The sequence below is a fragment of the Aethalodelphis obliquidens genome, unplaced genomic scaffold, assembly GCF_003676395.1.
Source record: "Aethalodelphis obliquidens isolate GAN/ISIS:26980383/991018 unplaced genomic scaffold, ASM367639v1 scaffold1, whole genome shotgun sequence".
In the NCBI taxonomy this organism is placed as follows: Eukaryota; Metazoa; Chordata; class Mammalia; order Artiodactyla; family Delphinidae; genus Aethalodelphis; species Aethalodelphis obliquidens.
Genome location: NW_020837945.1, coordinates 72,000,410 through 72,010,957, shown reverse-complemented (window position 1 = coordinate 72,010,957; position 10,548 = coordinate 72,000,410).

Here is a 10,548-nt window from a genome sequence, read left to right as displayed (position 1 = left end):
CTTCCTTCCTTCCTTCCTTCCTTCCTTCCTTCCTTCCTTCCTTCCTTTCTTCTTTCTTTCTTTCTTTCTTTTTTTTTATTTTGGCTGCACTGGGTCTTCCTGGCAGCATGCAGGTTCTCTAGTTGCGGCACGCAGAGAGTGGGCTCAGTAGTTGCAGGGCGAAGCCTTAGTTGCAGTATGTGGGATCTTATTTCCCCGACCAGGGATCGAAGCCAGACCCTCTGCATTGGGAGCGTGGAGTCCTAACCAGTGGACCACCAGGGAGGTCTCAACATTCTTTGTTTATCGATCACTTCCCTTTCGGTCTTAATTTCGACCAAGGTTTGGGAGGCATTTGGTGACCAATTTGTTCCAGAGCACTAGGAATGCTCATTCCCAGGTCAGCAAGGATTTCATTGATAGGCCACTCAGTGCTATTGCTGGACTAGGCCCTGTTAACAGCAGCCAAAAGTCTCTGGATTGCCTGTCTTACTAGTCTGTTATGGTCCAGGAAATGGCTCCCTCTTGTTGCTTCTTCCCGCATCTAGAGTTACACTATTACAATCATTGGTCTTATAGGACTATATATTTGGTCAATCATCTCAGGTCACTTAGGCATCATTAATTTTACCTGAGGCTCAGTCACATATTTGGTAATGCAAGAAATAATAATCTTGTAAAATAGGCAGAATACAAGAATACAGCTAGTAACATTAATAAGGTCATAAGTATTTAAGCTAAGGACCTCCATGAAGTGTGGCCCAGTATCTCCCCAGGTTGTCTGACCAGTCTGTTCTGCACCAATCACTGTCTTTTTTTTAATATTTATATTTATTGAAGTATGGTTGATTTATAATGTGTTAATTTCAGGTTTACAGCAAAGTGATTCAGTTACAAACACACACACACACACACACACACACACACGCACATATATATATTCTTTTGTAGATTCTTTTCACATATAGGTTATTACAAAATATTGAGTATAGGTCCCTGACCAATCACTATGTTTTTTTAAATTAATTAATTAATTTTATTTTTGTCTGCGTTGGGTCTTTGTTGCCGCTCTCAGGCTTTCTGTAGTTGCGGCAAGCAAGGGCTACTCTTTGTTGTGGTGCATGGGCTTCTCATTGCAGTGGCGTCTCCTGTTGTGGAGCATGGGCTCTAGGTGCGCAGGTTTCAGTAGTTGTTGCATGCAGGCTCCGTAGTTGTGGCTCACAGGCTCTAAAGCACAGGCTCAGTAGTTGTGATACACAGGCTTAGTTGCTCCGTGGCACGTGGGATCTTCCTGGACCAGGGCTCGAACCCATGTCCCCTGCATTGGCAGGCGGATTCTTAACCTCTGCACCACCAGGGAAGTCCCTGAAAATTTTTATGTTTTTCTTGTCTTGCCTTAAAATGTGATTTTTTATTTCATTAAGAAGAAGGAGAGGACTTCCCTGGTAGTCCAGCAGTAAAGAATCCACCTTCCAATGCAGGGGACGTGGGTTCGAACCCTGGTTGGGGAACTAAAATCCCACATGCCACGGAAGAACTAAGCCCACACATGGCAACTAGGGAGCCTGCGCGCCTCAACTAGGGAGACTGTGTGCCACAAACTACAGAGCCCATGTGCTCTGGAGCCTGCAGGCCACAACTAGTGAGAAGTCTGTAGGCCACAACTAGAGAGAAGTCTGTGCACCACAACAAAGAGCCTGAGTGCCACAGTGAGAGATCCCGCCTACCAAAATGAAGATCCCACATGCCGCAACGAAGACCCGACACAGCCAAAAATAGAAAGAAAGAAGGAAAGAAGGAAAGAAAGAAAGAAGGAAAGAAATAAAGAAAGAAAGAAGGAAAGAAGGAAAGAAAGAAAGGAGGAGTTTTGTTCAGATGGAAGGGTGAGGTTGGATGTGTTCAACATAGATGGAGAAAGTAGACTGTGGGAAGTCAAATGAAAACCTACAACCCAGGGGTCACAAACCGAAAAGGATCTCCCCTATCCTCACCTCCTCTCTTCTAGAAACAAACTAACAAAAGAACTTCCCCTGGCCAAGTTTACAAGAGTGTTAACGGCTGAATGAACAATCAACCTTCAAGCTCAAAATTTTTAGCTTTTATGGGTATAAAATCCTCTCAGTTGTTCACCATTTCACGCGGTAGCAGATACTGTTATATAGCAGATTACCTACTCAACATCCTTTCACTTCCTTCACTGCCTGCAGAGGCCCAATACTGTTTGTTCAGGTATAACCCCTCCCACATAAGTCTCAGATCTAGAGGCAAAGACCGTTTGGTCTCAATAAATCCCAGTAGTTCCATTTCATTGTCTATGATTGGTTTAGAGATGGGCATGTTACCCAGTTCTAGCCAATGAGATGTGAAGGAGGATCTACAAGGACCTGTGAAATAGGTGTTCACTATTTTTTGGAAAAAGGAGTCTCCTCTATTTCTCTGGACATGGTTGTATCTGAATGTGACACCTGGAAATACTGCAGTCATTTTGTGGCCAGTCTGAGGATGACGCTGATCATTAATGAGGGCAGAACAAAGAGAATCACAGAAAGATGAAGCCAGAGCCCTGGAATACTGCACCTGGAGCCTGCCCTACCTTTGGATATTATGTTACATGAAATAAATTTCCCCATTTTTAAGCCAATTTAAGTGGATGTTTTTCTCTTTTTTGCATCCAAAAAACTCCTGTTAACAAAGGAACAAACCTCTTCCATTGGCCTCTTTCATTTCTGGACCCAGTATGGACAATGTGTGTTTTAAGGATAGACCCAGAGACCTCTGGGAAGAGATTGATACAGTGGACAGAGCAAAGCACAAGAGAGTGAGGAAGGCTAGGCAACTGGCAAGGGCAGTACAAAGCCGTGGACCTTGGACTCTAAGGCTGAGTGGAGTCCTGTGGAGCCAGGAGGAACTGAGTCAAATGGGAGGGGCTGAGCAATGAAAAGTACTAGAAAGGGTGGCATCAGAGGGCAGGTCTGGCAAGTTGTGACAGGTGAGCTTGGGAGAAAACAATAAAGCAATTGGGATAGAGAACGGATATTCTGAGTTAAGAGATCTCAGAAGTTTAGTAAGTCCTAGTGGTGATGAGATCCAGCATCTGAATTTGACAGACCAAGACTGATAGAGAGGGAAATCCATAAAATCAAAAAAGTTAGGGAGCCTTGTGAAATTAAGGAGTCTGGAGGAGCAGTAGCCCAGATGCTGAAAGATCCTGGGAATACTGATCGATGAAGGGCAAAGGGAAGAAGAAACTCAGCCAGTTCCTAAAGTCATTTGGGTAGGTATGAAATGCTTACTATGGTTTTGGGCAACTGCATCAATAATATGAAGAAGAAAATGTAAAAGATGGAATTAATATTACATGTTTAGGAAGAGGGAGAGAAAAGGTACAGAGGAGAAAATGATAAAAGATTAGAGGGTTTTTTTTTTTTTTTAAGTCAGAAAAAAGTTCCTATGTGTGTTCCACCAGAAGCAAAAAACAAACAAACAAAATTGGCAGTACCTGTTCAAGACAGGATTTTCTTTAAACTGAATGAATGATCCTTGCTCTTAACCTGGATATGGACACCCTAATGCATGATTATGGATCCAGGGACTTTCAGTTTCTGGTAAGAACTCTTAGGTTAGCAAATTCCATTAAGGTTGCCATCTTGACCTTGTTAATAGTAGCATTACATAGTTGGGACAGCAAAATTACCATGTGCCTCTACACTTAAAAGGAAATCTTAACCAGAGCCAAGCAACTGTCATCACTATCATTAAATACTTGTTGATTCCACTGTTCCTCTTCCCTGTTATTAGATACTGGGTACTACATAATTTTCATGTTTTGGGTCTGATGGATTCTCCACCAACAAGAAACTTAGAGGTATCCATTATGTCTGATAATGAACCATAATAAAATGGATAAATTAAAATCCTAATGTAATCCTCAAAGTGCATTTTAGCCAAAACCTTTAAACTCTTCTCTCACTTTCCCTCTTTCCCTCCACTCTACGCCAAACACTTTCACCCTGAAATTAGAGTTATCAACTAGTAACAAAAGAAGTTTTGTGAGATTTATGTTTTCTCTCTCATTATCCACTGTTCAACATTTGAAAAATACTAACATGGTCCAAAACAGGGAAAAGGCTAACAGGAGAAATATATATAAACTTTATATTAATATATATATGAAAAAAACTTGTGTTATGAAAAATTATCCCGAACTTAAAATAAGGCAAAACATGAGGGCCACATGTCTTTTCAATATTATACTATAGCATTGTGTAGAAGCTTTTCCAAAGATTGCTTAATTTTCTAGGACAATGTATCTGTGTTTGACTTTGAGGTTTACTATTTGATTGGAACCCAGACACTGTTAACATGAAATTTTCTGTCCAGTAAACGAGATAACCTATAGGTTTACTTGCCTATAGGACATTAACCACTTTTGTATCTAACCTAGCAATCTTATTCTAACATTCCTTTGTGAAAACGTATAAACACTTAGTCCTTCAAAATACTTTTGGAACCAGCTTTACCATCTAATTGGTCCCCTTCATCAATGAGTTAATGAATCTTAGCATGTGTTCATTTTATATTGGTTATGAGAATTACGTTTTTAAAATTTTGAAAATTATGCTTTGACACCTGATAGCCCTTATGATAAAAGGATTAACATCTTTTTAGACTTTGGAAGCATGCTTTTGATATAATGTGCTGACATTTTTTTAACTTTCAAATATGACATTTCCACCTATGAGAGGAGCTAGGAACAGGAGGCAGGAAAGAGCTGAAAGCTTGGGGCAAAAGACAAAGAGGCCAAGTTGAGAAGTTAGACAAATAAAGGACAATTGCCATATGAGGGCTCACACCGCTTAGGGTCCCCGCAGGCCCAAGCAAGCAAGCGGTGTCACCATCTTTCTGACACCACCTCTGAGCAGGCCCACCCTAGCACTGCCAAGCTGACCATTGGGACCCCAGAATGAGAGGGCTGGAGACAGCAACCTGGTTGGAAAGTTTGGGGGTAAGTAGGAGCAGTAGCTAGGGGAATTGTCTTGAATATGCATAGCAAACACATTGTGTATTTTATAGGCCCTCCCAGGCCACACCTTGGTTCTGCCATTACCCAAAGCCATGGTTTGGTCTTAGGGAACTGGGATGTCCAACTACTGATGCTAAAATTAAAATTAACCCCCCCACTACCATCAGAGGGCAGTACATTTTTAAAAATTTATCAAAAAGTAGCTTTGACCTGGCCCTGGAAGGATGTTAGTAGTGTTTTCTTAAAATTTAAACAATGTGCCTACATCTACATCCAGAGTGAGTTCGGAGTGAGTCTTGCTCAGCCTTGTATGTTGTTTTTAAATACTCTTTTTAAAATGCTAAGTTTTCTGTGTCATACTTAGATTCATTCATTTTAAACACTTAATATGTGCCGAGCACTATTCTAGGCAACAGGGATACAGAGGAGAACAAGGCAGAGAGGACCCTGCTTTTACGGAGCTCACATTTCAGTGGGGAGAAATAAGTAAATAAGAAAAGTATCATGTGATCATAAACGCTGTGAAGATACATTAAAGTAGGGTAATATGGGGAAAATCCTTCACTTAATCATCGCTTCCTCCTGCAGCATCTAAAAAGACAAGGAAAAAAATTCTATCAGCCTGATAAAGCCAAAAATGCAAATTCCAAGACCATGTAACTAAAACACCTGTAAGACCAAGTCATATTTTATGGCATTATATGCTCAATAAGCTTTACTTTTAAAATCCAACTTCATCTTTTCCTAGCTGTTTCCAATTTTCATCCACTCCTATGCCTGACTTCATTTTCTTCAAAAGGCTAATGAGATGTCACTCTAAGAAGAAGGACACAGGAGTTAGTTTTTCTTGTTTCCACCCTTTGGAAATAAGCCTGTTAGTCACAGCTGAACCCAAACCTTCCTTTAAGACTACGGGGTGGAGCTTATGTAACTTGCATGTGTGAGTGCATGCGTAGAAGCAGCTGCATGCCCAGTAGTCACTGAGGCTGGTAACTGAGGAAGATCTTCATCTTCCTCCCTTCCCCTTAGTTTCCTCCTTTATAAAATGCAATATTAGGGCTTCCCTGGTGGCGCAGTGGTTGAGAGTCCGCCTGCCGATGCAGGGGACATGGGTTCGTGCCCCGGTCCGGAAAGATCCCACCTGCCGTGGAGCGGCTGGGCCCGTGAGCCATGGCCACTGAGCCTGCGCGTCCGGAGCCTGCGCGTCCGGAGCCTGTGCTCCACAACGGGAGAGGCCACAGCAATGAGAGGCCTGCGTACCGCAAAAAAAAAAAAAAAGCAATATTAGTATCTGTTTTCACTGGGCCAGTGTAAAGATGAAAGATTAAATAAGAGTGTACTCAATAAGTGGAAGTTTAAAAAAGTGTTTCTCGCCTCCACCTCCCCCCTAAGCTCCAGATATACGTTAGCAGTCTTCCAGATGTACAAAAGTAACACTAAAATTCAAGGCAACTAAGGCTGGGAAGTAATAGCCATTGAAAAACAGAATCAAGATTTTAAAAAATTTTTCATGACTGGACTAAAACCAACAGGATGAAATTTTATGGAGCTAAAAGTAACGTCCAGTTCTTACATTAAGAAATGTCAACTGCAGGAGCACAGGATGGGAAAGAATTCACTTAAAAGCAATTAATGTGAAACAGAGGAGGTTTTGTAGACAGCAGATTCAGTATGAACAGACTGGAGAGTGGCTGCCAAGGAAGCTAATGTAATCCCACAATGCACTAATTGAGGCTTAATGTCCAGATCAAGGGGAGGAATGGCCCCGATGCACAGCGCCCTGGCCAGATCCTGTCTGGAGCCAAATTCTCCTTCAGGAGCCTTATCTTAAAGGGGACATGGACCAACTGGAGTATGTTCCGCAGGGAGTGACCACGTCACACGAGAATCTATTGGAAGACGTGATGAGGCTTTTGCCTGGAAAAGAGAAGATGGTCTTTATGAACATTTATTTAAAGACCTTTCATGTGGAAGAATGTAGCAGTACTTCCGGAGGGAAAAATTAGGCACAGTGGGTGGAAGTTTAGGGAGCAGTTCTTACCTCAGTAAAAGGAAGAAGTCTCTGAGGATGAAAGCTTCCAGCAGTAGGAAGGATGACTTCATGCAGTAGTGATCTGGCTGTCCCTGAAAGCAATCTCTCAAGGCTCTGGATGGGAGGTCAACCAGATCAGTCTTTTTCAAACCGCTCTCTACGGAGTGTCATCCCAGGGAGCCGGGGTAGGGGAGGGGTGGGGAATGGTAATTGTTCCCGAGTGATAGGAAGGAAGGAGACCAAGGATGTGGGAACTGGACCCCCAGCTTAACCACAGCAGCTCAGTCCTTATGTTTCTAAGTTTAACCCATTTCAGAGTTCCACCTGAGATATTTCTTAAGGCTCTGCTTATAAAATCAACTTTTGCAGACCATTGGAGATGATGGCTTTATCACCAACTCAGGTGGTGACCCCACACCCCCTCTCTTAGGACTACGACTGTCAGAGAGCAGTCTAGAGCAGGGACTAGATAAATCCTAGCTTTGCCTGAGCTCAATCACTTCTGGAGCTTTCTAAATTGTTCCTCCCGCCCCCACTCCCTTAAGAAAAAAAAAAGCAGTCTCAGTCTTTTGGTTAGTAGCTCTTGAGAAGGTCTGACAATTTGCTGGATAATTAACATTAACCTTTAAGCCTTCATCACACGCCCTCTTCCCAAAAGCCTTCCTCCTGTCGTGTCTCCTCCATCAGTCTCCACATCTGGCACGGGGAAGAGAAATCCTGGGGCCAAGTTTCAGGCAGAACTTTAGCCCCGGACGGCGGTAATTCTCCTGTCCCTGCAGGCCCTCCAGGAAATACGTGACGGGCACAGGCCCTTGGAGGGGAGCTTATCCCTTCCTACTAGGTGGAGTTTCCCTCCCACCCCAGGCTTGAGTTCTCCCCTCCCTACTCAGAACCTCCTCGTTACCACTATTTATAACAAGGCTTCCCAAACCAGGCTTCTCTTTACAGTTGTCATAAAAATTTGAGCAGCTTTTAAAAGTATAGACTCAGTCACTCCTCAGATGCGAATCAGAATCTCTCAGGGTGGGATCTAGGAATCTGTATTTGTAACAGACTGGCTTCCCCAAGGCACATCAGTTGGGAACCACTGGTCTCAACCATCACTTTGGCACAGAGTCCATCTCACTCTGTAGGACTGCTGTCTTATTTATGCATCACATCTTGAAGGGCAGGACCATGTGTCACTTGGATTTGTTCCTCCACTTCCTACCACCAGATCCACATTGCAGCAGCTGACAATGGGTGAAGCATGAGCAGCGCCTGGAGTCCCTCTAGCTGCTCTACTTCTCCCGAGATTTTCAGTTGCAAAAGTCTCTTCTTTGCTATCACTGGTTCGCAAACTTCCCAATGAATCAGACTCACCTGGAGGGCTTGTTAAAACAGATTGATGGGCCCCACCCTTAGAGTTTCTGACTTAGTAGGTCTGCAGAGAGGTCTAAGAATTTGCATTTCTAACAAATTCCCCAGACTGCATTTTGAGGAATACTGCACTAGACTCTTGCTTTCCTTCTTTCTTGTCGTGGGTATACATGCTTCTAATCTACACTTCCCTTTCGTACATATTAACTCCAGTATATCCCATAGTGTCTCTCTGCTTATAGGCCTCTCCTCTTGTAACTACATTATTTCTATGAGATTCAGGTATACGATGGGCTTCTATCTCAAACCTCCCCACAATCCCTGGTTCTGTGGCCCAGGGGTTCACCCTTACAAGGTGTTCTGCACTTAGAAGCATTCTTGCTGAAGAAATTCAGAAAAGGGAAGTACTATTATAGGCCGGAGCAATTGGGAAAGCTTCAAAAAAAAGGGGTCAGATTTCAGTGCATCCTCAAAGGGAGAGGAAAGAGCATTTATGACAGGGAAGCCTATCGCCAGTGACCCCTGAAAGCAGGAGCGTATATTGGAATGACACGGAGGAAACAGACCCACCCTGGAACACACCTCTCTTCCATGAGGTGGTATATGTCATGGGAAGGCATCCTGTCTGTTTCCACATCTATTACAAACTTACCAACCACACTGGAGGCAAAGTGACGTTGATTTTGTTGTTTCAGGTTATTAGCTGTTCAGGAGCCCCAGGGGCAGCAGTGCTGCGTGGGCCAAGCAGCATGGGCATCACCGTCAAGAGAGTGAGCATGTTTGCTCCTAAGGCCCAGGATAGCTAATTCCACTTCTTCTTTCTGTGGAAAAAGCCCCCCACCCTTAGGGGTGTGGCAAGAGCTGACCTGAGGAAGAAGCTTTGCTCAATAGGAAATGAGCTATGATTGTGAAATGAGGAAGCCCTGCTAAGGTTCAGCTTGATGGTTTTGAATTACAAAAAGAAAAGAATGAGTGAAAAGGGAACATAATAGTGGACAATTGGAAAAAGCCCAAATATCCATCAATAAGACATGGGTTAAGTGAATTGTGCTGTGGGCATATTGGGAAGCCCATAGGGACAAAGAGGCAGACTAGGGACCTGGAAATACCTCCTAGCTGCACTGTTGAGAGAAACCAGTTGCCAAATTATATTAAATTATATTCCCATGATTTTTTAAAAAATCAGTTAAAAACTCTTGAAGGATCATCACAAGTTAACTTTAATCATGGCCTGTGGAGAGGGGAGTGAAGTTTAAGTGAGAGGGGAGGAACTTAAGTGAGATTTTTTAGTTTTTAAAAATAAATTTCTAAATGGTTTCAATTTTTACATGTAATTTTTTATTTTTATTTTTTGGCCACGTCACCCACGGGATCTTAGTTTCCCGACCCGGGCCCTGGGCAGTGAAAGCGTCAAGTCCCAACCCCTGGACCACTAGGGAACTCTCATATTCTACATGTTTTAGACCTATTATTAACTTATTTAATCCGCCCAATAAGCCTATTTTATAGATAAGGAAACTGAGGCACAGAGCACTTAAATAGCCCACCCAAGGACATGCAGGTAATACATGGGAGAGCCAGGATTTGAGCTGAGGTCACCTGGCTCCAGAATTTGTGCACTAAACCACCTCACTATTATGTCTCTCAGTGGACCATGTTGGGCCATTGGATGTTAACCATAAATGTAATATGATCCCAGTTAAAAAACAAACCATATGTATAGAAAAAAATGGAATTCAAGTCTCTAAAGCTATCCTTTTAAAACACTGATCCAAATATTCACTGTGAATTCCAGCTCAGATGGGATAATTCAGGCATGAATTAAGTGATTTCAGAGCTCAAGGAAAGCCTCGCTTCTCTCCCCTACTCCAAACTGTTGGTTAACATTTCTTAAACAAGGATTAAATGTTTTTACTACCCTATTTGGTTTAACATGCAAATATCTCTGGGCAAGGTATAACTATCTTGGATTTAATTGTCCAAATCTCTGATTTAATACTATTAAGGTGTAAATAGCAACTATACACAAAGATTAGGTTGTGATAGGGAAAGGGAAAAAACAGGCAGGAAGGAGACAGCTTGAGAGCACCACAAAGTTCTTATGTGGAAGGCTGGAGGAGGCAGGTTATCATAAACTAGCTATCGATGACACTGC